A 25,718-nucleotide genomic window follows, 5' to 3' on the forward strand; every position below is an offset into this window, starting at 1 on the left:
AGCAAGAAGAAGGATAAAGGCCCTAAAGGGATTCACGCTACAAACTCCAAAAGCATTGCCACCTATTATGAGGATCAACAAGCGACACACACGGATAACATTGATCCCAATTCAATTTCTCCTGCTGGTTACCAAAATCAACTTAATGTCCCTACAGCGGATATTCCTACTGACACAGAAGAGCATTTTGTTATCAATGTGGATTCTACGAACAAATATTTGTCACTAGAGAATGAGCCTGTAGGAAAAGGTCCCTCATCTGTAATTAGCAAAGCAACCAACGTAACAGCCGCAGCCTTCCCCATCAAAGTCAGATCTGGTGGATCAATTGAATAGTGTCAGTGAAGCCGTTCGATCTCTAAGGTCTATCATTGAAAGACTGGATAATTTAATAACTGAAAAATTGGATACTTTTATCGATACAGTCTCGACATGGGGCCCATGTACGTTTACATCTCCTAAACGGAACACTGAGGCCGGAAGATCTGAGTAGCCTGGGACACAAAAGACCCCTACAAAGAGGGTGGACAAACAGCATCCTGAGCCACATAATAACACGACGCCCTATTATCAGAGGCAAAACAGAATTCCCATCAAGAATGTTGATAACTCAATTGAACTGTGATTATATTCCCCTAGTGGTAAAAGTTGCGTTGTAAAGGTTGTTCACCCCCTCCGGATGTATGACATTACAACGCATGCTTTTACCACACATGCCTTTACAACGCGTTTTTTACATTGCAAACCATTACAACGCATAGCGCTTTGGGGTGCTGGATAGTGAAAAGTTTAATTTACTATTCCAACACCAGTACCCGTGGACACTAGGGAAGGTGTTGGATAGTAAATTAAACGTATTCCCTATCCTAGAGCGCCCCCCAGCGCAATGTGTTGTAATGGTTTGCGTTGTAAATACCGCGTTGTAAAGGCACTGCGTGGTAAAAGTTGCGTTGTAAAGGTTGTTCACCCCCTCCTTGCAAGGGAGACAGCACCACAAGGTGCACTAATAGTGCTCAATGTTTTAATATAGAGATGACTAACGTCCCAAAGCTTGAGAAACATCAACCCGAAACAAACGAGGCCCTGGTGAATAAAGTAATACATTGGATCCGCCATACAAGAGGGTGTAGATCAATCATAAGGGAGGACACAACAAATGCTAGAAGGTTTACAGTTGCAAACCGAGAAAGGGACTACATAGGTTTGTCTCTTAAGGACACGATTTAGGCTCAAATATCTTTAAAAATAAGACCCCCTTCACATGCACTGGATTTACTTCCCAAAATCCATCAATACTGCCCATCCACTGCATTGAGATCCAACCGCAAAGAAACGACTAGTCTCCCCAACACCTCAGATATCGATGGACTCATTACTCATACCCCAAACAGTATCCTATAAGACACCCACGTGTGCCCGAAGGGCTTTCAGCTTATGCGGTCTTAGTTATTGCTGGGACATCACCTGTTGGACATAATGAAGGCTCCCGGTTCCGATTAAACGGATTTATACATATAAATACAGACAGAAAACCTTTTGGTTTTTGTTTGTATTTTTATATAGAAACGGCAAAATACAAAACAGATGCTCCTGCCCCCTCTGTGCTCCTCTATGAGATCTGAGTCAGACGTGCACAGGGGCTGCCAGAGGAAATAGTAAACTGCTGCCCTCAAACTGCCGCTCCAAAGAAGGGTGAACAAGTGCAGTCCCTCCAGGACCCCTCACAGCGGTGGTCAGGCAAGGTGTACATTGTTGGAGCAGTGCAAGCAGCCGATGTCCATTAAGAGGTGCGAAAACACCCCAGGACATCGACTGAAGCCCCAGTAACCTTTTGTTTTAGTTGTTGTAGGAGAGGGGGGATGGAGGGAGATGTGGCAGGGCACAGAGGGGGCAGACATGCCTCTATCAACGAATAGCTCGCACGAAACGGAGGGGGTCAAAGGGTGTGCATTAAGAACACCATTTATTTTAAAATATAGTAGATTGTTGAAGGTGGAGCGACGCTCCCATGAAACGGAGGATGGGTCCTAAGAGGGAGTGAGGCACCCCTGGCAGAGACCAAATGAACCCAAGATTGCGCCTCTCAAGACGGATTGAGCGAGTCAGATATGCCGTGCAACGCCAGCGATTTTCAAGCGAGGTGAGCCCAACACTCATACCTCATATCCATACCACCCAGGGTGAGCAAGAGAGGCACATGTGATGGCGACGAAATCCAGGGGGTATAATAGAAAGGTGGTTCCATTCCGGGATTTCCGGGCCACGAGTATTGCATATTGCTCTTGTCTCCATAGGCGCTAGAGAGGTTTCCCTTCTCTAGGTAGTGATGGGGAGGGCCTCCCATCAGCCAGCAGACCGGTGAGCATGCTTTCCCTCAGTAGGGCCGTAGGGGTTGAACGATCTGGGGTGGGTGGGCGGAATGCCTCATCAGTGCAGGAAGAAACTTGCCTGCATTCTCCAATGAAGGGAGGTAAGCTGCCAATGCGAATAATGCATTTATCATAGGATCCAATTTTTTTAAAACTGCTATAACAACCTAGTGCAAATTTGATGTCAATTTAAATAAATGTGGTAAAGTACTAGTTTCAGACTCTTTTCTTTCTTGCGACAAAAATAAATGTGGATAAATACAGATCAAATGACAAAAAAATAAATATGGATAAATACAGACAGAAATGTTGGAAAAATAAATACCATAAAACCGGGAACCCTAGACATAATTAAGAGGACATAGTGACCTCTCAGGTAGTGGCTATAAGGCCTGCCATGAACTCCATGGGAGTAGTGCACGACAACCATTTAAGACTACTGTTGTGGAATGTTGCAGGCATTAAGTCTAAACTCTCTGACCCAGAGTGGGGCTCATTTATCGATCTTCACCTTATTGTTCTTCTGCAAGAAACCTGAGCAACAGAGCCTGTGTTTCGCCCAGGTGAAGATAGGGTTCCATCGCGGGCAGGACGCCCCTCAGGTGGACTTTTAGTATGGCTGAGAACTGATCTCTTTAAAACAGTGAAAATGCTCCCAATTAATTCCAAAGATCTTCTGGCCTTGAAAACTATCATCAAAACCTGGTCAGAACCTAGATACATAACTTTTGTGAGTGTTGACATTAGATCTGTACCCTCAAACCTGCAATCCTCGCTCGTAAGTAGACTAGATGACTTTTTGGTGAAGATTACGCAAAAAATCTTGAAAATTGTGGCAGGTGATATCAACAACACCTGTATTCCTCTATTTGTGGACTCCAGACCCCAGGATATATCATCTACTCCTAACTACAAGAAAACTCCTGGAAGCTCAAAGGAGGGCACTCAGATTACAGATTTTATCATTGACCATGGATTAAGATTAGTAAATGGTAACAGTAGGTCTGACTGCCCCCCTTCATTTACCTTTGGTAGAGGTTTTTAGTAGGTCAAGGATTGACCACATATTGCTAGATAATGACCTCTGGCCGGAATTACATGACATGCAAGTTATGTTCAGGCCAGACAGTGATCACCAGGCTCTAAGTGCATCTTTTTATATGACGGGGTTTAAGGATTTGAATTTGAAGACAGTTGCTCCCAGTGCACCAATTATAACATCAAATAACCTGAGAGATATCAAGAGGGCAGAAATGGTGAGAGATGAAAAATCGTTGGCACTTATTTACAACCTTTTCCTTACGAAAATGTCCCAAATTGACCCAAATAACATCTTCAATGGTCATTTTATAACCCTACACTCTGAACTTATGGAGACCCTCAAATTATGCTTCATGAGGGATCAGAAAAGAGACGCTTCTAAAAGGAAAATGCCTACCTGGTACAATAAGAATTGTCTCTTAGGAAAGTTCCAACTCTTGTGTGCCATTAAAAAGGGCCTTGGACCTGAAATAATAAAGACTAGGCACGAATATAAAAAAACTCCTAGCCAAAAAGAAAAGGGAACGGGATCAGGCCCTAGAGACGGGCGATCAAAGAAACCTTTGGAAATCAGCAGCCAGGAGCTCCACTGATTACTCTCATTTCGAGTCTACCATCACGCCGGATACTTGGGCACCCACTTCAGTGCCCTTTATGACAGCCAGCTCCATAGTAACATCTAAGAGTTTACCCCCCAGAAGAGGCCAGCGGTGCTCAATTATCTCAAGTGACTACCTCATCTCATTCTTCAGTTACGCAATTGAGCCCTATATTCACTTTATGCGAAACACATAAAGCACTAATGCGAAAAGATAAAGGTAAAGCTCCTGGAATGGATGGCATTTTGGGAGATCTTTATCTTTCAGAACCTGAAGTTTGGGCCCCTCATCTGAATGCCCTATCTAACAGTATAATAAATAGTAATCGGATACCTCCGTCATGACAGGGTGCGGTAATTATACCAAACTACAAGAAAGGGACGAGATCTATTCCATCAAATTATAGACCGATCAACCTCATAGACAACTCCCAACTTCTGTAGACAGGTCCCTTTTAGATTGAACGAGTGGATGCAGCATAATAATATCCTGTAAGACTGCCAAGTAGGTTTTATATCGAAAATCAGCACTCTGGACCAGGTCCTCCGCTTCAAGGTGATAACCTGGAAATATATCACCTTGTTGCGTGACCATTCATATGTCGCTTTTATCGATCTAAGAGCGGCATTTGACCTGGTCCCTAGAAACAGATTGTGGCTGGTAATGGAAGACTATGGTATTCCCGCAGATTTACTAAGGATACTCAGACTCCTTCACGAGAACACATATGCAAGGGTAAGGTGGAACACATGTGGAGACTTGAGAGAGGAAATATCTATCAGGAAAGGGGTCAGACAGGGATGCGTCCTTGCCCCAACACTATTCAGCCTATTTATAAATTGTGCTGCAGAGAGGTTGAAGCAATGTAAACATGATGCCCCGAGACTGGTGGGTATTCCAACTCCTATACTAATGTTGGCTGACGATACTCTGCTGATCTCCCACACACCTATGGGCCTCCAATCTTAATTGAATGCTTTCGTCACTTTCTGTGGGGAAAGAGGGTTAGAACTGAACCCCTCAAAATCTAAAGTTATGTTAATTAATCCTCACAAGAAGTGTAGAGGTTTAGTGTCTGTAGAGGGCCTCCCCCTGGAGGCAGTCGAACATTTTGACTATCTTGGGCTTAGATTAAGTAACACCCAAGCATGGGCCCCACAGATGGAGAAACGTAAAATCACATTACATCGGAAAGCTCTCGCCATAGCCAGACGCTATAAGTCCACTTCTGGAGGCCCGGGAGCTCACGTTATGGTTGTGTACAAAGCCACAGCTGTTGCGTCAGCCTTATATGGAGCTGAGATTTTGGGGCTATGCAGATGCAGATAGGCTACCAAAGACTTAAAACAGGTTTTTATAAACACTTTTTAAACTTTCCCAAAGTCCCCCTGTAACACTAATACGCTTAGATCTGACCCTTAATCCCATCCACCTAATAGCCGCCCTAAAACCCGTGCTGTATTGGGTTAGATTGTGGTCCACTCAAGAACTAATATCAAATAGAGAGTGCCTGAAAGACCTACTAGCCCTCAACACCAAAGTAAAAACACCCTGGCTTTTAAACATATACAAGAACTAACATACAGAATTGGTGCGAGTAATTTATGGATGGCACCAGACTCAATAGTTAAAGGGGATACTGAAAGAATCAAACAGTGCTACTGGGAGGCGTATACACATCAAACGTGGGAAGCGTATGACTCTAACACCGTCACTGGAACGTTTCTTAATCCTAAAAACCTACCATGCTTAGAACCCTATATGAACAGGATGCACCCGCAACAAGTACAACATTTGTATGTTCAATACAGATGTGGGATTCTGCCCCCAAGATCAAACATTACTAAATGGACACATGTACCCTCTAATTCAAATTTTTGCCCAAATTGCCCTAACAAAGCGGAAACAGAGTCCCATTTTATGTTATTTTGCCCTTATTATAGCACGGCTCGGAAAAAATGGTTGTTGGCAGTATGCAAGAGCATGGGCATTAGGCATCATTCGGAAGCCAAGAGTGCTCTTGTGTCGCTTTCAAAAGCGACACAAGAGAACTTTTAGCTTTTGCGGTTTCCCAATATTTGTACATCGCCTGGGCTTTAAGGATGTAGGTGATTCTCAACACTACTGTATGAAAGAGTCTGACAAATATTTGTATTGGTATTGTACTATATATATATATATATATATTCACTGAAAAAAACAGAGGTTTCACACCAGTTATAGTTAGCTGGAAATTTTACTAACATAAAACCATTGAAATTCCCACGTTATAGTTAGTTGGACTCACTATAACTTGTGCGCCTGCAATGCACTGCTGATGACGTCACTCATGACATGGTCAGTGACATCACTCATGACATCACTGATGACACCATCCAGTGAATGTGTGTCTTACTGAAAAATAAATATGTTATATATATGTATATGTAAAGGTCGATGGAAGAATACATGTTTAAATAAGTGTCTAAATGGATGTTTTTTTCAAACAAAAATTTATTGGTTAACTGGCTTATTAAGTGTATCTTAGTGAATACATATATTAGCGAGTAATGTTTAAATATTTAAATATATGTATCAGCGTTTCACTTTGTGTATAAGTGGCTGCTTGGTTTGGTGAGTAGCTACATGTGTGTGTATATGGGTTATTAGATGTTTTTCTTAGTATCAGTATGAGTGTCTGTATGGTTTGGTGGGAGTGTTACTTAGCACATAGATGCATCAGTGACTGACTCACTGTTTGTATGTGTTTTGAAGACAGCATATGTGCAGGGCTGTATGGGTGGATGAGTGTGTATATGTGTGTGTTAGTGAGTGAATGACTGTCTCACTAGTGTCTTTATCAGTAACTTCATATGTTTTAATCTAGTATATGTGAGTATTGATGTATATAAGTGAGTATATATGAGAGTGAGAGATTGTAAGAGTTCCTGTTTAAATAAGTATGTCTTTCTATAAGTGATTGTTTTAGAGAGTAAGTATGTGTAAGTTTCCTTAGAAGTAAGGTGGTTATGGTGTATAACTGTATATGCAAATAAATGGATGTTCAATAGTTTATTTGCATGTGTGAGTATGTGTGTGAGTAACTTTTGGATGACTGTCGGTGTGTAACAGGATGTATACGTGTATCACTACATATGATGAGTGAGTATATGTATGAGTGACTATATAGAACTATTTGTGAATGAGTGGATGTGTATATAGATGGTGGAATTACTGAATTGGTTGTTGTAACTGGTATGGGTATCTCCATTTTTTTGAAAATGTTAGTTTCTATTTTGAATATGTGTTTCAAGGGTTACATTACACTGAAAGGAGGTCTGTCACTCTGTCACAAGTGAGGTCATGAGTGATGTCACTGACCATGTCATGAGTGACGTCATCAGCAGTGCATTGCAGGCGCGCAAGTTATAGTGAGTCCAACTAACTATAACGTAGGAATTTCAATGGTTTTATGTCAGTAAAATTTCCAGCTAACTATAACTGGTGTGAAACCTATGGTTTTTTCAGTGAATTTCATAGGTTTTTTAAATGCTAATTCCTAACTATAAGTGGTCTGAAACCTATGGTTTTTTCAGTGAATTTCATAGGTTTTTTAAATGCTAATTCCTAACTATATATAGGGCCTCAAACCTATATTTTTTATAATAAATCCTATATTGTACATTTATATAATATATATATATATTTTTTTGCCCTGGTGCGCTCCCGGTGCGCGCCCCAGCGAGCGCACCGGAAAGCGCACTTTTCTGGCGCGCGCACCGGTGAGCGTCCCGTTAGTGCTATTGCCGCGAATGAAAACATCATCGTGACGCATCGCGTAGCCGCGTCCGCGTGATACGCACGGCATAAGCGCACCCGGAAGCACTCGAGCGAATACGATCGCTCAACGTAAGCATTTGGCGCGCTTAAGCGACGCGCCCCTGGGCGCGCCCCGGGCCGCGCCCCGGGGCGCGTAGTGTAAGCGCGTCGGGTCATGTGACCAAAAAATGACACTTTTTATTGGTTCAGGACAGTTTTGGTTTCCAAATGATGAAAGCCCTGGTCATGTGACCTTAAAATAACTCTTTTCATCGGTTGTTATCAGTTTTTTTTACAACTAATGAAAACCCCACCCATTTCCTTCATTTCTTCTTTCACTTTGGAGACAGCAAGACCTGTTTTTTTCTGTCCTACCATTTTGTGCAAAGATTGGCAGCTAGACCATCCAGCAGTAGTGAGGACTCAGATGGCTTCATTGAGGAACAGCCTCCTCAGCCCAAGATCAAGGAGCATTTTATTTGGAAATTTTTTTCAATACCTGAAGGATTAAAAAAGGTGAATGCTCCCAAAGTAGAATGCCTAATCTGCCAAACTGTGCTTTCCCGAGGAGACCCAAAAAGGAAGTACAGTTTTGGCAATTCAACAATGATTCGCCACGTCCAACGCAGGCACCCCCAGAACTATGCCCGGGAGAGTGTTCGAGACCTGGCACGTAATCCCCCAGGGGATGGTGCCTCTACATCTACAGGAGGAGCCACAACATCAGGGAGAGGACGTGCAGCGGAATTGGAGATGATTCCGAACATTCAACCTGTTTTTAGTGACATTACTATAAAGTGCAAGCAATGCGATGAACTGCTTTGCTATGGTGAGCAGAGCATCAAGCCCATTGCACGCAAGAGGCAAGAACACCGCTGCCTTCCCCAGCCCTAATTTTTCCCCTATTTTTTGCTCCTGTTGAGCAGTTTTGCAGTCCCTGTTTTTGTTTCTGTTCTGAAAAAGAAGAAAAAACTGTTCTTTTTAGAACTACCTCCAAATTATAAAAAAAGGCTACATTTTTTAAAAACTCGGTCATTTTTTATTCCTTATGGTACGCTCCCCGGTGCGCAAACCGGGCGCTCCCCCCACGCAAATCGAAAAAAAAACACATTTTTTTTTGCCCCGCGGGTCCCTTTTATGAACCCCACATCAATCCTAGGGGGCCAGGGGGGGTCTACTCTGCCCCCTTATGGTCATTTCCCCCTTTGTTTTTGCCACCTCTTGAATCTCGATTTTACCGAGACACAAGATGGCGGCCGCTCCGGACTGTTTCAAATGTTTACAGACACCCGAGAGCCAATCAGCTTTCCGTGCGCACCTCACGTGGCGCGCCCGGTACGCTCCCCGGTGCGCGTACCGGGGCACGGCTATAGATATATATATTTTTTTTAACCTAAATTACTCAAAATCCTCTGGAGCACATTTCTTGAGACCTAGCAAAGGCACATCGGGCTACCAGTCCCTACAATTTTGCCAAGTTTGGTGGAAATCCATTCAGCCGTTCGGGCTAAAAGTGAGGTCGACCGCCCTATGGAAATTAACATGGGGAAAACACGTTTTGGGACCCCCCTTTTATCTCAGCCCCCGCTTCACGAATCCCCCCCAAACTTTTAGGGAAGGACCGGAGCGCCGCAAGGCAAATTTGAGGAAATTTTCAGGCAGATTCCTCAACCGGCGCCAAAGTTATTCACAATAGAATGTTGAGATTTTGCATTGAAAATAATCCTAACTATAACTACCTACTGGCGACCGCCAGTAGGTAATATATATATATGTATGTGTTCTTGTAAAGCGCACTGCTGCCCTGAGGCGTCGTGGCGCTGTAGACCGCTGGGGAACCCGTCCTGGCTATCCCTGTGAGATGGTCCCTACTGGGTATCTCCAAGGTGAAACCAGGCATCCCCGGCGAATGTGGGGGGCCGTTGCAGAGATGAGGCAAGCTAATGCCCAGAGTTGCCGAGTGTGATCCCTGGTTAGAGTAGGCACCGAGGCGAGAATTATCGAGTCCGCTGACCCTGGTCCACAACCCTGCCGCGTCGGGAATCGAACCCTGGTCCCGGGCCGTTCTCTGCTTCGGGTCTGCCGCCTCTAACCAGTGAACCACAAAATAAATAAATATATATATAGATATAGATTTTATTCAGCCCGAGAAGTGGGTTGACCACTTCACTATGCTCTATGATAAAGGAGAAGTTATCTTTCCTGTGGACGGTGTAGACAGCCAAACTCATTGCCAGCTCCCTGAGACAGCATGTGATGACGACAGTGGAGGCCCTCTTTTTAGCTTGGTTGATACTCGTAAGGCTATAGATATATTAAAATCAGCCAAAGCCCTAGGGCCTGATGGGATACCTGGCGACCTGCACAAGTCAGAGCCGCCTGTATGGGCCACTTCTATAAACATCCTGTCCAATGCCGTCGCCGATGGAGGAAAAAAACAGAAAACTAGAGAGGGGCAGAAATATTCACCATTCAGAAGAAAGGAGATGCCACAGTCCCATCGAACTACAGACCGATTAGCCTCCTAGACAACTTGCAAAACATGTTTGCTAAGCAAGTTTTGGATACATTGTTAACATGGATAGAGGATAACAACATTCTGTCACCCTATCAAACTGGGTTCCGTATTAAAACCAGCACATGAGACCAGGTATTTAGATTTATATTACACACCTGGAAATACGCATTATTAAAGAAACATAAATTGTATGTAGCTTTTGTCGCTCTCCGAGCTGCATTCGATCTTGTGCCCCGGGACCTGCTGTGGAGAGTTGTATTAGGGACGGGAGCTCCTGTCGTTTTGGTTAATCTGCTCGTACGGTTGGATGAGGGTAATTATGCACAGGCCCGGTGGCCGAGACAGGGAAAACTAACTACTAAAATAACCCATTTGCTTCTTTCTCAGTCTGTCTAACCATACCGCTGCCGAAACATTCTGATGTAACTGGGGATGTCCGGTACCGTTTCTCCACATATTAAAAGAGACTCTTTGACATTAGTAGTCTGTTTTTCTATTGCACCTGTGGCACCTGTTATAAACTTCAATAGTGAGGTCTGTGTCTGGTCCGGGGAGCTGGGCTTTCCAAGATCTGCTGGTAATTTCCTTTTCCCCATGCTTAGTTTTTAGTAACCCCTAGTACCAACACATATATATGTACAGGACAGTGAGATCGTTTTACAACCACGTACAGTACGTATACAATCTATCACAGTTATATAAGTTTAAATAAAGAATAACACAATGAAGATACTGTTATGTTATGTTGTTTAAAGTATTTTTAAAGCGCAAACTGCTACCCGAAGGTGTCCTGGCGCTGTCTATACGCAACCCAAAGAGATATAGCTAGGAGCCAGAGGTTATGCGCCAAAAAGCCAAGTCTTTAAGGCTTTCCTGAATGCCAGTAAATCAGGGCTGTTTCTAAGATGAAGAGGTAGAGAGTTCCAAGCTTTAGCTGCACCAGCTATGAAACTCCTACCTCCCCAACTGGCCTTTTAGAGATAGGTACTGTTACCAGTTTTGCTCCCAAAGATCGAAGTGGTCTATTGGGGACATACCACTGAAACTGTTGCTTCATATGTTCTGGCCCGGTGCCACGAAGTGCTTTGTAAACTGTACAGAGTGCTTTGAACTGTACCCGTTTCTTAACGGGCAGCCAGTGAAGTCTTCTGATCTCTCCGGAGATCGAGGCGTATTTGGCTGTGCCTGTGAGCAGTCTGGCAGCCGAATTTTGTAAAAGTTGAAGTCTATACATTAATTGTTCATGAATATTTAGATAGAGGCCATTGCAGTAGTCCAACCGCGACATAGTTAGTGCCGTCACAACTGTACGTTGGTTTTTCTTGGGAAGGAATTGCAAAATTTTCTTGCATGTTATAAGCGCAAATGTGGTCGCCGAGACCACTGCATTGACCTGTACCTTAAAGTTGAGTTTATCATCAATCAGGACCCCCAAGTTCTTTACTTTCCTCGTCGGGATCGGAAGCACCGCCAATGAGTCAGGCCACCAGCTTGGGGACCAGAACTTGGGGTCATTGCCAAAGAGAATGACTTCTGTCTTACCAGAATTAAGCTTTAAACAATTCTGGGTCATCCATTTACCCACTGCTTCCATACAGTCACAGAATCGACTAGCAGTCTCCGTCTTTTGCCCAGGCCACAGGGACACCACAATCTGTGTGTCGTCTGCATACGATGTCAGAGCAAAACCAAAGGACCTGAACAGGGGGGCCAGCAGGGAAACATAGACATTAAAAAGCGAGGACCCCTGCGGCACTCCACAGGGCAAAGCGAAGGGTTTGGAACAGAATGCGCCAAGCGAAACTGTTTGTACTCTGTTCGAGAGGAAGGACTTCAGGAGGTCCCAAGCTTTGCCATGGATACCACAGTCCCATAACCGGTCCAGCAGCAAATCATGGTGGACCGTGTCAAAAGCCGCAGACAGGTCCAACATGATCATTGCAGCTTTGTCTCCCTGGTCAAGTGCGGCCCTAATTTCCTCTGTGGATTTTATGAGAGCGGACTCAGTACTGTGTCCCTCTCTAAACCCATATTGCGTTGGATCCAAAATTTGTGCCTCTTGTAAGAATGAACTTAATTGTGCATTCATGCTTTTCTCCATCAGTTTAGCTGGCAGGGGGATACGTGAGATCGGCCGAAGGTTATTGGGATCCTTCGGGTCAAGATTCGACTTCTTGAGTAGCGGAAGTATTGACGCGATTTTCCAGACTTTAGGAAAATATCCTTCCCTAAACATTGAGTTCATCATAGCAGTGAGTGTTATAACAATGGGTTCAGGGGCTAGTTTTAGCACCGCACCGGGCAGGGATCATAGGGGGAACCCGATTTAGCTGACAGTGATTTACGAATGTCCTTGATGAAGAGAGGTGTAAACTCCTCGAAGCTGGGAAGACCCGGCTGAGCTATATATTTTTCCCCGACACCCAGTGCTCCTTATGTCCCCGGCCCTTTAAATGTGGAAAAAATAGCCTCCACTTTGCTGGAGAAAAAGTTGGCTATTTCCTCACAAAGCCCCTGCGTTAATTTGGTTGGCAAAGAAATCTTTCTTAGTTGTAAAAAGTAGATTTTTATACGCCACGAGGCTTTGTTTATATGCCTCCTTCTCTGCAATGTTATATTCCCTCCTCCATGTCCTCTCTAACCATTTACACTTTAATTTATGATCTTTCAGCTCCTGAGAGAACCATGGGGTGGAGGGCCATTCTCTATTAGAGTTTGAGACTTTTTTAGGTGCTAACTTATTGCTGCCTACCTCGAGCCAATTAGAATATTGAGTAGTCGCCTCTTCAATGTCGGACAAAATAAGGTGAAGTTCAACAGGTCTTCTAGTTCTATAGCATCAATTTTATTCCATGCTCTGGAGATCCTTTGTTTCTTGGTTAGTTTACCCATCTCATGGTGATAGGATCCAGCTAGCTCAAAGCATACTGCCATATGGTCAGACCAGGGGCAGCAGACCTGTAACTGAGTTGCGGGATGTTGGAAAAGATCCCGTCCAACGTGTGCCCTGCCGTATGAGTAGACCCCACCACATGTTGTTTAAAATCAACGCTTTCCATAAAGTCCAAAAGCGTCATCGTATCTGGGTCTGTAAGCGCCTCTAAATGGAAATTAAAATCTCCCAGTATGGTATAGGAGCTGGCACACAGCACTCCCACCGATGTTAAAAAAGGTCTCCTAGGGCCAGGCGGTCTATAGAGCAGAGTACCTCTGAAAGTAGCATGACGGGAGTAATATAGGCAGAACTCCAAAGCCTCACAATCTGGGATAGATGCTGTTCCAAAAGTCGCATTAATAGAGGTGTGGCAAATAACCGCGATCCCCCCCCTTTCCTCCCTGGCCTATTTAGGGTATAGCAAGCGTAGCCTGGGGGCGTAGCCTTAACTAAATCTGGACCTGATGCCTCGTCAGTCAACGTTTCCGTGATAAAAGCAGCCATTATTGCCTCTTCCTCAACTAGTCTAGCGCACTCCAGACTGTGATTTACCAATGATCTAGCATTCAACAGAATGCACTTCAGCCCCTGCAATTGTGAGGAGCCAATATTATTCCTTCTATTATACTTGCAGGTGTTAACAGGTCTGTAAAGTCAGACAGGAAGCACCACCATGCACTTAAGACACATAGTAGAGCAGGAGGGGACCTCCTTATGAAAACTGATACGTGGGCACCCCACCGATCCAGCCCCGCCATTCACACTGCAAAGGAAATCCCTAGAGTATTGTTGTATATTTGGCTTACCCGCACTATGTCCTACAGGGGTCCTGACGCTGAACGCTGGTCGAGCACGAACGGGCTTTGCTTTGGCGCGCCCGCTGCGCGCGTCCACTGTGCGCACAAACCATCTCTGCCAATTATAACGTCAGGGGCGAAAAAGACTAACCCACTGACCTTACTTCCCGCAAAATGGCGGCCCACTTTGCCAAGTGCAGCCCCCGGACCCAGCCAGAATCAAGCACCCAGATCCCAGAGTGCCTTCCCAATCTCCTAGTAAGTCGTGTTTTTAATTAAAAGAGGCTCTAACAGCTTCAGCGCAAAAGTGGCAAAATTTAGCAGCATTCAAAAACGGACCTCAAGAAATCACATAAAAGCTTAAAAACTCGAACACACAGGGTAATGCTGACACAATAATATGAAATCTAGAATAGTAGCAGCAGCGTTGATCTCCCGGCTCACGCCTAAGGAGCATATAGAGTGACACACCCACGCTAAACCTTCCAAATATAACGTCAGGGGCGAAAAAGACTAGCCCGCTGACCTTACTCCCCCCCCCCCAAAAATGGCGGCCCGCTTTGCCAAGTGCAGCCCCCGGTCCCAGCCAGAATCAAGCACCCAGATCCCAGAGTGCCTTCCCAATCTCCTAGTAAGTCGTGTTTTTAATTAAAAGAGGCTCTCTAATAGCTTCAGTGCAAAAGTGGCAAAATTTAGCAGCATTCAAAAACGGACCTCAAGAGATCACATAAAAGCTTAAAAACTCGAACACACAGGGTAATGCTGACACAATAATACGAAATCAGGAATAGTAGCAGCAGCGTATATCTCCCGGCTCACGCCTCAGGAGCATATAGAGTCTGTCTGTCCCTGTAGTCCTGTTCAGGCTTCCTGTCAGTCCTAGTGACAGCAAATAGAGTCAATCTGTTTACCTTAAACCAGGGCCGGGCACAGGCACAAAAATACTCTAATCTGTTCGTGTGACTACTGTAGGAGAGTAGGGTCTGCAATCCTATGATCACCCAGATTTTTTGCTTTTGTTTCACTGGTTTACGACTTTCTCTGGCTGTGGGCCTGCCAATCAGATCCACAGCCTGGCTGTTCTCTTTCTAAATTACAATATGTACCCTAGGTGCATTTACCAATTGGTACTGGGCCACCTTATCAGACCCCGTAACGCAGGGCATAGGTGTACCCAGGGCCGCCAGGGGCTGCAGCATGTATTATGCCACCCCTGGCTGGCCTCCTAAATTTGACACAACTGGCTGCATGACAGCTGGGGCAAAGTCGTGTAATCACCCTTTGCTTTAGGTATAGTAGCTCTATATCTAACCATACAATGGACACCCGAGTTCCTATCAGTCACTCCTATGGCAGGCCTTGACAATCCTGAAGGCAGAGTGCGTGGGCTCGTGTGAACTAGGTTCTGGCCCGAGCCGAGCCCGGTTGCAGCTTGCGGAATCAAGACCCAATGGCTGTTCCATGATAACGCGTACCACATCGGTAACTTCGGTGTCGCGTTATCAAGGCATGTCGAGTAAGGTGTCATACAAATCGGGATGCTGCCCCCTCACCAATTCTGGCGACGAGGTTAGCATTCCGCCCTTCTAGAGGGACACGACATGTACGTAACTGTGAACCCCGGTTAAAGTTAACTAAAGCCTCAGCTCCACAAAATGGATGCTGCCACCACAGACACGAGTCTGACCTCCTGCTGCTGGGAGTCCTTCCAGCGAGGAGAGCTTGGACAAAGGGTTTCCTGTCGAGGGCGGTGTTCGCACCGTCCCAGACAGGGTTTGTGTATTCTGGGTAGGTAGGGCTTTTGCGAGAAGGTGACTGCGGAGTGGCACCCCGGTGCTCACTACGCATCTGCCGGTCAGAACCAGTTCCAGGGGCGCCAGCCCTGGCCTGGGGAAAGTCCGGCAGGGGAGAGGGGTGTAACTACCCCCCTTCCTGGTCCCACCCTTAGGGCAGGACCTAGTCATGTACCCACCCCTTTCTTTAGGATAAAGACCGGAGCGGGGACCCTTCCAAATTAGATCATCTTTGAATCAAGAACTACTTTCTACGAAAGGACATTCGAGACTCTTCTCAAGATTTCTCCCTTGTGACTAAGGAGTAGTCACCCTGCATCAGCGGGCACCATCTAAGAACTCTGCGGTTTGCTGTAAGTCCTTCCTCAAGGAATCCGACGGCCCAGCTCGACGAGAACCGGCTTCCCTGGCACCTCTGACTTCTACCCACGTCATCAGCTCAGCTGTGATCTGTGGGTGCGACGAGACCTCGAGGGACCGGCCATCATCAAAACCTGCACGCTTTCTTAACCAGCACGACCATCGAAGTAATTCTCTGGTGAGTGCTCTGGGGTCCGAGAAGCCCCGACCCTGGGCCGCTCCAGCACCGAAGTGCAGTCTCCCAGCATCTCCACGATCTGCGTGGGGCCCTTCTGCTCGCTGCTCAGCACGTTGTCTGGTCACTAGCCGCTGGCTTGTGCCCTTCTGTGACGACATCCGACAATCAACACTGCTGGTCTGGTTGCTCCAGACTGGCCCTTGCTTCCATCTTTGCGAGAAGCACCCCGGGCCCTCCTGGTCCACTCAAGACGCCATCTTAGGCCCACCACGTGGCCCTGAGATCTGCCAAGGCTTGTTGCCCCATCCTGGGCCCAGCGACGCCGACAGCATCATCCTTCGTGGGACAGCTCGCACCTCCACCGTGGTCGCCGACAACGCCTCCTGGTCCGTGAGACTGCAGAGCCTAGCGTCGCCCACTCACCTGGTCGAGGTGAAGGCCAACCGGTGCCTTCCTGGTACCCTCTGACTACTCGCTAGTAGTACGAACTTGGTCCCCTCTGCTTTCAGGTATCATCAATCTCTGATCCAGGCTTGGATCTCTACGAACTATTCATCACTGGTCGCCGGCCAGCAACTCCTTTTCTTCCGGCTCCTGGCTCGTCAGCGAAGACCCCGACGCCTGTAAGACTTGTGCAGCCGCAGCCCTCGTGGCTAGGTAACTCGGCATTTCGGTGCCTGCATAGCCTCTTTACTCTAGGGTCCCGAGTCCCTCGCTTCCGACTTGCCTTATCGGGTCCGCCCGAGACCTTAAACTTTCCGTGTCCTCGGACACTTGTTTTAATTGTGCACTTGAAGTATTTTCCTAAGAGATTTGGTTTGTGCTTAGTACCCTGTCCTCATAAAGAGTGCAGGGCTGTTGTGATTCTTAATAAATATACTGTTTATTTTCATAACACTTGTGTGGTGTCCTTTCACTTGGTGTTCAAGGGGTATGTGATGGTATAACAGCTGGCTTAACACGCCCTCTCGAGTCTTTAGCCTTAGACTGCTCGTATCCACGCTACTAGGATAGCTGGTCTATAGGTTGACTTACAACCAAACACCATAAGGGTCGTTGGAACGATACATAGCGGTCGCTAGAATAGCGAACGTTGCATATCGGGCCAACTTCTCACATTGGTGAGCAGCGGGTGGGATTTGAGCTTGCTGTTGTTTTACCACACGTATCCTAAGAATATCTTGTTGAAAGATCACATAAGTACTGTTAGTACATATAACTAAAGCTTAGAATACTCTGAGTTCTACTGAACCAGCTGTTGCAGCTCCTCAAGGCTTAGCACACCTTGGCTGCAACTCTTAGCAAGGGAATAGTAGGTAAACACATAGTGTAGGTAGGTGCATCACTTACACCACACTAGAAACAGTATGTCGGACAAAGGAGGAAACTCTGAGTCTCCCCTTGTGTCAGTTGACCCTCCACAGGTCATCCCTTCAAGATATACTGTGCTGAGCTTCAAGGAGTTAAGACAGGTGTGTCACTCCAGGAAGATCAAGCAGGGGTCTAACCCCACAACGTCCTTTCTGATTGGTCTCTTGGAGACTTATGATGCCAGAAAAGCTGAGACCCGTCTTAGCTCTTCTAATCCAGAAGGAGACATGCCTCCCCTCGAGGGAACCAGAGACGATCCTGACCTCATCCACCTCGCAACTGAGAACGAAGATGTGGAGGATGATGAGGATGAGGATCCCTCTGGGGATGAGGCAGATAAGGGACAGGTAGAAGTCGTTAGACTAAGCAGGTCCAACTTAAGCAAACATGACAGTGGTACTGGGGGACCCCTGGGGCCGCTATCAGGTCAGCTTAACATTGGGAATGGACGAGCCCGATCTCTGTCGAGAGACTCTGGCAGATCCCTTCAAACCAATGGCTCTCACAACTCTTCTCAAAAAGGGATGACGTCCCCTCAGAGGAGAGTGTACGAAGCTAAGGAAAGGGCAGCTAATCTGAGGATTGAAAGGGAAGAACTTGCCCTGGCCAAAGAAAGGCTTGCCTTTGCTAGAGAGCAACAGTTAAGTGGGGTAGTCCCCACTGGTGGCAGCGATGTACCTAGCAATAGGGAAAGGAGTTTTGATACGAAACACCTTGGTAAGATAGTGCCCCCCTTTAAACAAGGGGACGACATCCACAAATGGATAACTGCTTTGGAGAGGGCCTGCACTGTGCAGGGTGTTCCCCAGAGTCAGTGGGCAGCTATCTTGTGGCTCTCCTTTGAAGGAAAAGGAAGAGACAAGCTCCTCACCACAAGGGTGGAGGATGCTAACAATTACCAAATCTTGAAAAATACACTCGTTGAAGGGTTCGGCCTAACCACTGAGCAGTACCGGGTGCTGTTCAGGGATACCCAGAAAACGCAGTCTCAAGATTGGTCTGACTTTGTCGATTGTGCCACTAAGGCTGGTTGCTGGGCAGTAAGGTTACTGATTACAAAGGATTGTATAATTTGATGATGAGAGAACAAATTTTAAACAATTGTCAGAACCAGTTGTTGCATCAGCATCTTGTCGACTCGGATCTGACCTCTCCCCAAGAATTGGGAAAGAAGGCAGACAGATGGGTTCGTACAAGAGTTAAACAGAACCAGGGCCAGAATCAAGGTGGTCAGAAGAAAGCAGACCAGAAGGGTAAAGATTCTAAGGGGGAACAAAATGACCAGAAGTCTTCGACAGGTCCCCAACAACCCAAAGAGGGTGGGGGTCAGGCTCCCCAAAAGAAGAAAGAAGGCCAATCCAAAAGATGGTGCCAGTACTGCAAAAGTAAATCTCACTGGTTTAGTGAGTGCACCAAGAAAGGAGGCGGGCAGGCTCCTGCCACTGCAGCCCCTAAGGCACCTGTGCCCCCTAGTACAGCCAGCAGTGGTAGTGCACCTCCCAAGGGTTTAGTAGGGTTAACCCTGGGTTCTGAGGGGCGTGACAACTTAGTTGGTACACTCACTCAGGCTGTCCTTGTCAGTACAGGGGACGCGGACGTGTCCCCCGACGTAAGTCCCAATACTTTGGGCAAATACCGACAGACACCTTTCATAAATGGAAAGATGGCTCAGGCCTATAGGGACACTTGTGCCAGCGTCACCATGGTGACGCCTAACTTTGTGGACCCTGGACAGATCATGCCAGGTACGGAATTCCTGGTGACCAATGCAAGCAATGTCACTACCAATCACAGTATGGCAATTGTAGCTTTCTCCTGGGGAGGGGTAACTGGCCAAAAGAAGGTTGTAGTTAGTTCAGACCTCCCAGTGGATTGTTTGTTGGGCAATGATTTGGAGTCATCACAATGGTCAGAAGTGGAGCACCGGACTCACGTGGAAATGTTAGGCTTGCCAGCACATGTGTTCGCCGTGACCAGGTCACAGGTCAGGAAATGCCCCACTGAACAGGTGCTGGATCCTGGAACAACGGACCAGACACCTCCCAAGAAAAAGAGCGGTAGGGTTAAGGCTGCGCCTTCCCCCTTGCCCCAGGTCGTGGATCAAGTCTCAGAGGAGGCTGACCTACAGGAATTGAGGGAAACTGAGCCTAGGGAGTTCGAACTTGATCAAGTTGAATTCTTGGGTTCAGGGGGACCCTCAAGGGAAGACCTGGGGAAGGACCAGTTAGACTGCCCTTCTCTTGAACCCCTCAGACAGCAGGCTGCTGCTGAGGCTGCTGGGAACGCCACAGGTACCCACAAGGTATACTGGGAAGATGGACTCCTGTACACTGAGTCAAGAGACCCCAAGCCTGGCATGACCAGGAGGCTGGTTGTACCCTTGTCTCAGCGTGGTTTCCTACTTACCTTGGCCCACGAGATTCCCTTAGCAGGTCACTTAGGCCAGACGAAGACGTGGGACAGGCTTGTCTCACACTTTCACTGGCCTCATATGAACGAAGATACCAAGGAGTTTTGCCGCTCCTGTGTCACTTGCCAAGCCAGTGGTAAGTCAGGTGGCACGACAAAGGCCCCCCTTATACCAATGCCTGTGGTGGGGGTGCCCTTTGAACGGGTGGGGATTGACATCGTCGGTCCCATGGAACCACCAACAGCATCAGGGCACAAGTTTATACTGGTGGTAGGGGATCATGCCACCAGGTATCCTGAAGCTATTCCCCTTAGGACCACTACAGCACCTGTTGTGGCAAGAGCCCTAGTTGGAGTATTCTCCAGAGTGGGCTTCCCTAAGGAGGTCGTCTCCGACAGAGGTGCAAACTTTATGTCGAGCTACTTAACTGCTATGTGGAAGGAATGTGGTGTCAACTACAAGTTCACTACACCCTATCATCCACAATGCAATGGGCTTGTTGAGAGATTCAACAGGACCCTGAAAGGGATGATTCATGGACTACCTGAAAAGCTTCGGCGTAGATGGGACGTCCTGATTCCCTGCCTTTTGTTCGCCTACAGAGAAGTCCCACAGAAGGGGGTTGGCTACAGCCCTTTTGAACTTTTGTACGGACATCCTGTAAGAGGACCCCTGTGTTTGGTGAAGGAAGGATGGGAGAGACCTCTCAAAAAGCCTGCAGCCAACATAGTGGACTATGTGCTTGGCCTCCGCTCGCGGATGGCTGAATACATGGAGAAGGCATCTGAAAACCTTAAGGCCAGCCAAGAACTCCAAAAAGCTTGGCATGACCAAAAGGCTGTCTTGACTGTTTACCAGCCCGGACAGAAGGTGTGGGTGTTGGAGCCAGTGGCCCCAGCAGCACTCAAGGACAAATGGTCCGGGCCCTACACCATCCTGGAGAAAAAGGGAGAGGTCACCTACCTGGTCGACCTGGGAACTCCCCGGAGCCCCCACAGGGTGCTTCATGTCAACAGGCTCAAGGCATATGTCGACAGGAAGGACATGAGTTTGCTCATGGCCCTAGATGAGGGACAGGAAGAGGAGAGTGACCCTCTCCCCGACCTTCTCACTCAGAATCCTGACGATGGATCGGTAGATGGTGTTGTCTTTTGTGGCAGCCTCTCCGAACATCAACAGAGCGACTGTAAACAAGTTCTTCAGTCGTTCAGACATATGTTCTCTCTAACACCCAGTCAGACCAATTGGTGTACCCATGAGGTTGACACTGGTGACAGCTTGCCCGTTAAGAGTAAAATCTACCGGCAGCCTGATCACGTTAGAGACTGCATCAAGAGTGAAGTGCAGAAAATGTTGGAGCTGGGAGTCATTGAACCCTCGGACAGCCCTTGGGCTAGTCCCGTAGTTCTAGTGCCGAAACCTCACACCCCGGGCGGTAAGAAAGAGATGAGGTTCTGCGTAGACTACAGGGGTCTCAATGCAGTCACTAAGACTGACGCCCACCCAATACCAAGGGCAGACGAGCTTATCGATAGATTGGCTTCGGCCAACTACTTAAGTACGTTTGACCTGACAGCTGGGTATTGGCAAATCAGGTTAGCTGAGGACGCCAAGCCTAAAACCGCATTTTCAACCCCTGGTGGGCATTATCAGTTCGTGGTGATGCCCTTTGGTCTGAAAAATGCACCTGCCACCTTCCAAAGGTTGGTGAATCAAGTCCTTACTGGGCTGGATGACTTCTGTGCGGCGTATCTTGACGATATTGCTGTCTTTAGCTCCACCTGGGAGGATCACCTGGTCCACCTGCGGAAAGCGTTAGAGGCTCTGCAAGCAGCAGGCCTCACTATCAAGGCCACCAAGTGCCAGATAGGGCAGACACAGGTTGTATACCTGGGCCACCTTGTAGGTGGAGGCCAGGTTCAGCCACTGGAGAGCAAGATACAGTCAATCAGGGACTGGGCTCCTCCAACCACCCAGACTCAGGTTCGAGCTTTCTTGGGCCTGACTGGTTACTATAGGAAGTTTGTCAGGAACTATGGTTCAATTGTGACACCATTAAATGAACTGACAAGTAAGAAAATGCCAAAAAAGGTTCAGTGGACAGCGAGCTGTCAAAAAGCATTCGATGACCTAAAGCAGGCCATGTGCACGGCGCCTATCCTCAAGAGTCCGGACTACTCCAAACCATTCATTGTCCAAACAGATGCTTCTGAGTTGGGTGTGGGAGCTGTTCTTTCTCAACTGAATTTTGATGGCCAAGACCAGCCCATTGCTTTTATAAGCAGAAGGCTGACCCCTAGAGAGAAGAATTGGTCAGCTATTGAGAGGGAGGCCTTTGCTGTGGTTTGGGCCCTGAAGAAGCTGAGGCCATACTTGTTTGGCACTCACTTCAAGATTCAGACCGACCATAAGCCCCTCTTATGGCTAAATCAGATGAAGGGTGAAAACCCCAAACTGCTTAGGTGGTCCATTTCCCTATAGGGGATGGACTTTACAGTGGAACATAGACCTGGTACTGATCATGGCAATGCCGATGGGCTCTCCAGATATTTCCACTTAGAACAAGAAGACTCACCTGGTCAAGGTTAGCTTATTGTTCCGACGTTTGGGGGGGGGTCATGTAGGAGAGTAGGGTCTGCAATCCTATGATCACCCAGATTTTTTGCTTTTGTTTCACTGGTTTACGACTTTCTCTGGCTGTGGGCCTGCCAATCAGACCCACAGCCTGGCTGTTCTCTTTCTAAATTACGATATGTACCCTAGGTGCATTTACCAATTGGTACTGGGCCACCTTATCAGACCCCGTAACGCAGGGCATAGGTGTACCCAGGGCCGCCAGGGGCTGCAGCATGTATTATGCCACCCCTGGCTGGCCTCCTAAATTTGACACAACTGGCTGCATGACAGCTGGGGCAAAGTCGTGTAATCACCCTTTGCTTTAGGTATAGTAGCTCTATATCTAACCATACAATGGACACCCGAGTTCCTATCAGTCACTCCTATGGCAGGCCTTGACAATCCTGAAGGCAGAGTGCGTGGGCTCGTGTGAACTAGGTTCTGGCCCGAGCCGAGCCCGGTTGCAGCTTGCGGAATCAAGACCCAATGGCTGTTCCATGATAACGCGTACCACATCGGTAACTTCGGTGTCGCGTTATCAAGGCATGTCGAGTAAGGTGTCATACGAATCGGGATGCTGCCCCCTCACCAATTCTGGCGACGAGGTTAGCATTCCGCCCTTCTAGAGGGACACGACATGTACGTAACTGTGAACCCCGGTTAAAGTTAACTAAAGCCTCAGCTCCACAAAATGGATGCTGCCACCACAGACACGAGTCTGACCTCCTGCTGCTGGGAGTCCTTCCAGCGAGGAGAGCTTGGACAAAGGGTTTCCTGTCGAGGGCGGTGTTCGCACCGTCCCAGACAGGGTTTGTGTATTCTGGGTAGGTAGGGCTTTTGCGAGAAGGTGACTGCGGAGTGGCACCCCGGTGCTCACTACGCATCTGCCGGTCAGAACCAGTTCCAGGGGCGCCAGCCCTGGCCTGGGGAAAGTCCGGCAGGGGAGAGGGGTGTAACTACCCCCCTTCCTGGTCCCACCCTTAGGGCAGGACCTAGTCATGTACCCACCCCTTTCTTTAGGATAAAGACCGGAGCGGGGACCCTTCCAAATTAGATCATCTTTGAATCAAGAACTACTTTCTACGAAAGGACATTCGAGACTCTTCTCAAGATTTCTCCCTTGTGACTAAGGAGTAGTCACCCTGCATCAGCGGGCACCATCTAAGAACTCTGCGGTTTGCTGTAAGTCCTTCCTCAAGGAATCCGACGGCCCAGCTCGACGAGAACCGGCTTCCCTGGCACCTCTGACCTCTACCCACGTCATCAGCTCAGCTGTGATCTGTGGGTGCGACGAGACCTCGAGGGACCGGCCATCATCAAAACCTGCACGCTTTCTTAACCAGCACGACCATCGAAGTAATTCTCTGGTGAGTGCTCTGGGGTCCGAGAAGCCCCGACCCTGGGCCGCTCCAGCACCGAAGTGCAGTCTCCCAGCATCTCCACGATCTGCGTGGGGCCCTTCTGCTCGCTGCTCAGCACGTTGTCTGGTCACTAGCCGCTGGCTTGTGCCCTTCTGTGACGACATCCGACAATCAACACTGCTGGTCTGGTTGCTCCAGACTGGCCCTTGCTTCCATCTTTGCGAGAAGCACCCCGGGCCCTCCTGGTCCACTCAAGACGCCATCTTAGGCCCACCACGTGGCCCTGAGATCTGCCAAGGCTTGTTGCCCCATCCTGGGCCCAGCGACGCCGACAGCATCATCCTTCGTGGGACAGCTCGCACCTCCACCGTGGTCACCGACAACGCCTCCTGGTCCGTGAGACTGCAGAGCCTAGCGTCGCCCACTCACCTGGTCGAGGTGAAGGCCAACCGGTGCCTTCCTGGTACCCTCTGACTACTCGCTAGTAGTACGAACTTGGTCCCCTCTGCTTTCAGGTATCATCAATCTCTGATCCAGGCTTGGATCTCTACGAACTATTCATCACTGGTCGCGGGCCAGCAACTCCTTTTCTTCCCGCTCCTGGCTCGTCAGCGAAGACCCCGACGCCTGTAAGACTTGTGCAGCCGCAGCCCTCGTGGCTAGGTAACTCGGCATTTCGGTGCCTGCATAGCCTCTTTACTCTAGGGTCCCGAGTCCCTCGCTTCCGACTTGCCTTATCGGGTCCGCCCGAGACCTTAAACTTTCCGTGTCCTCGGACACTTGTTTTAATTGTGCACTTGAAGTATTTTCCTAAGAGATTTGGTTTGTGCTTAGTACCCTGTCCTCATAAAGAGTGCAGGGCTGTTGTGATTCTTAATAAATATACTGTTTATTTTCATAACACTTGTGTGGTGTCCTTTCACTTGGTGTTCAAGGGGTATGTGATGGTATAACAGCTGGCTTAACACGCCTTCTCAAGTCTTTAGCCTTAGACTGCTCGTATCCACGCTACTAGGATAGCTGGTCTATAGGTTGACTTACAACCAAACACCATAAGGGTCGTTGGAACGATACATAGCGGTCGCTAGAATAGCGAACGTTGCATATCGGGCCAACTTCTCACAACTACCACACTATAAATTCAACCCCAGAGCTAGAATACCAATGCAGATGTACAATAGTCGAGGCAGCCTCAGTTCCCGACTGGTTGCCAACTGGTTGGCGCAGGGTGGCTTACGGGAGTGAAGATAGAATAATGTACCTGCAATCTGCTGTTTACTTCGCCAGGTGACTGCTTTATTTAGCTGCTTTGGAGTCCACCTCTTCAGAGCCCTCACTTACAACCAGTAACGACCTATTTCTATGATGTTTCTCTGGGCCCCTTTGTGAACAACCAAAGGGGGTGGCCCTGCCCTGCCTCCTTCAGTCGCTGACGGGCACAGATGGGCCTGCCCTTGGCTCGGGCACGCCAGACCACATCCGGCTCTGCGAGTGAACCGCCGTGCTTAAGTGCACCTCCTGGCGCGGTGATGTCGTCACCCAGGCTGCATTGCCTAGCGGGAGATGCAGTCC

Source organism: Lissotriton vulgaris, unplaced genomic scaffold (genome assembly GCF_964263255.1).
Source record: "Lissotriton vulgaris unplaced genomic scaffold, aLisVul1.2 SCAFFOLD_2882, whole genome shotgun sequence".
NCBI lineage: Eukaryota > Metazoa > Chordata > Amphibia > Caudata > Salamandridae > Lissotriton > Lissotriton vulgaris.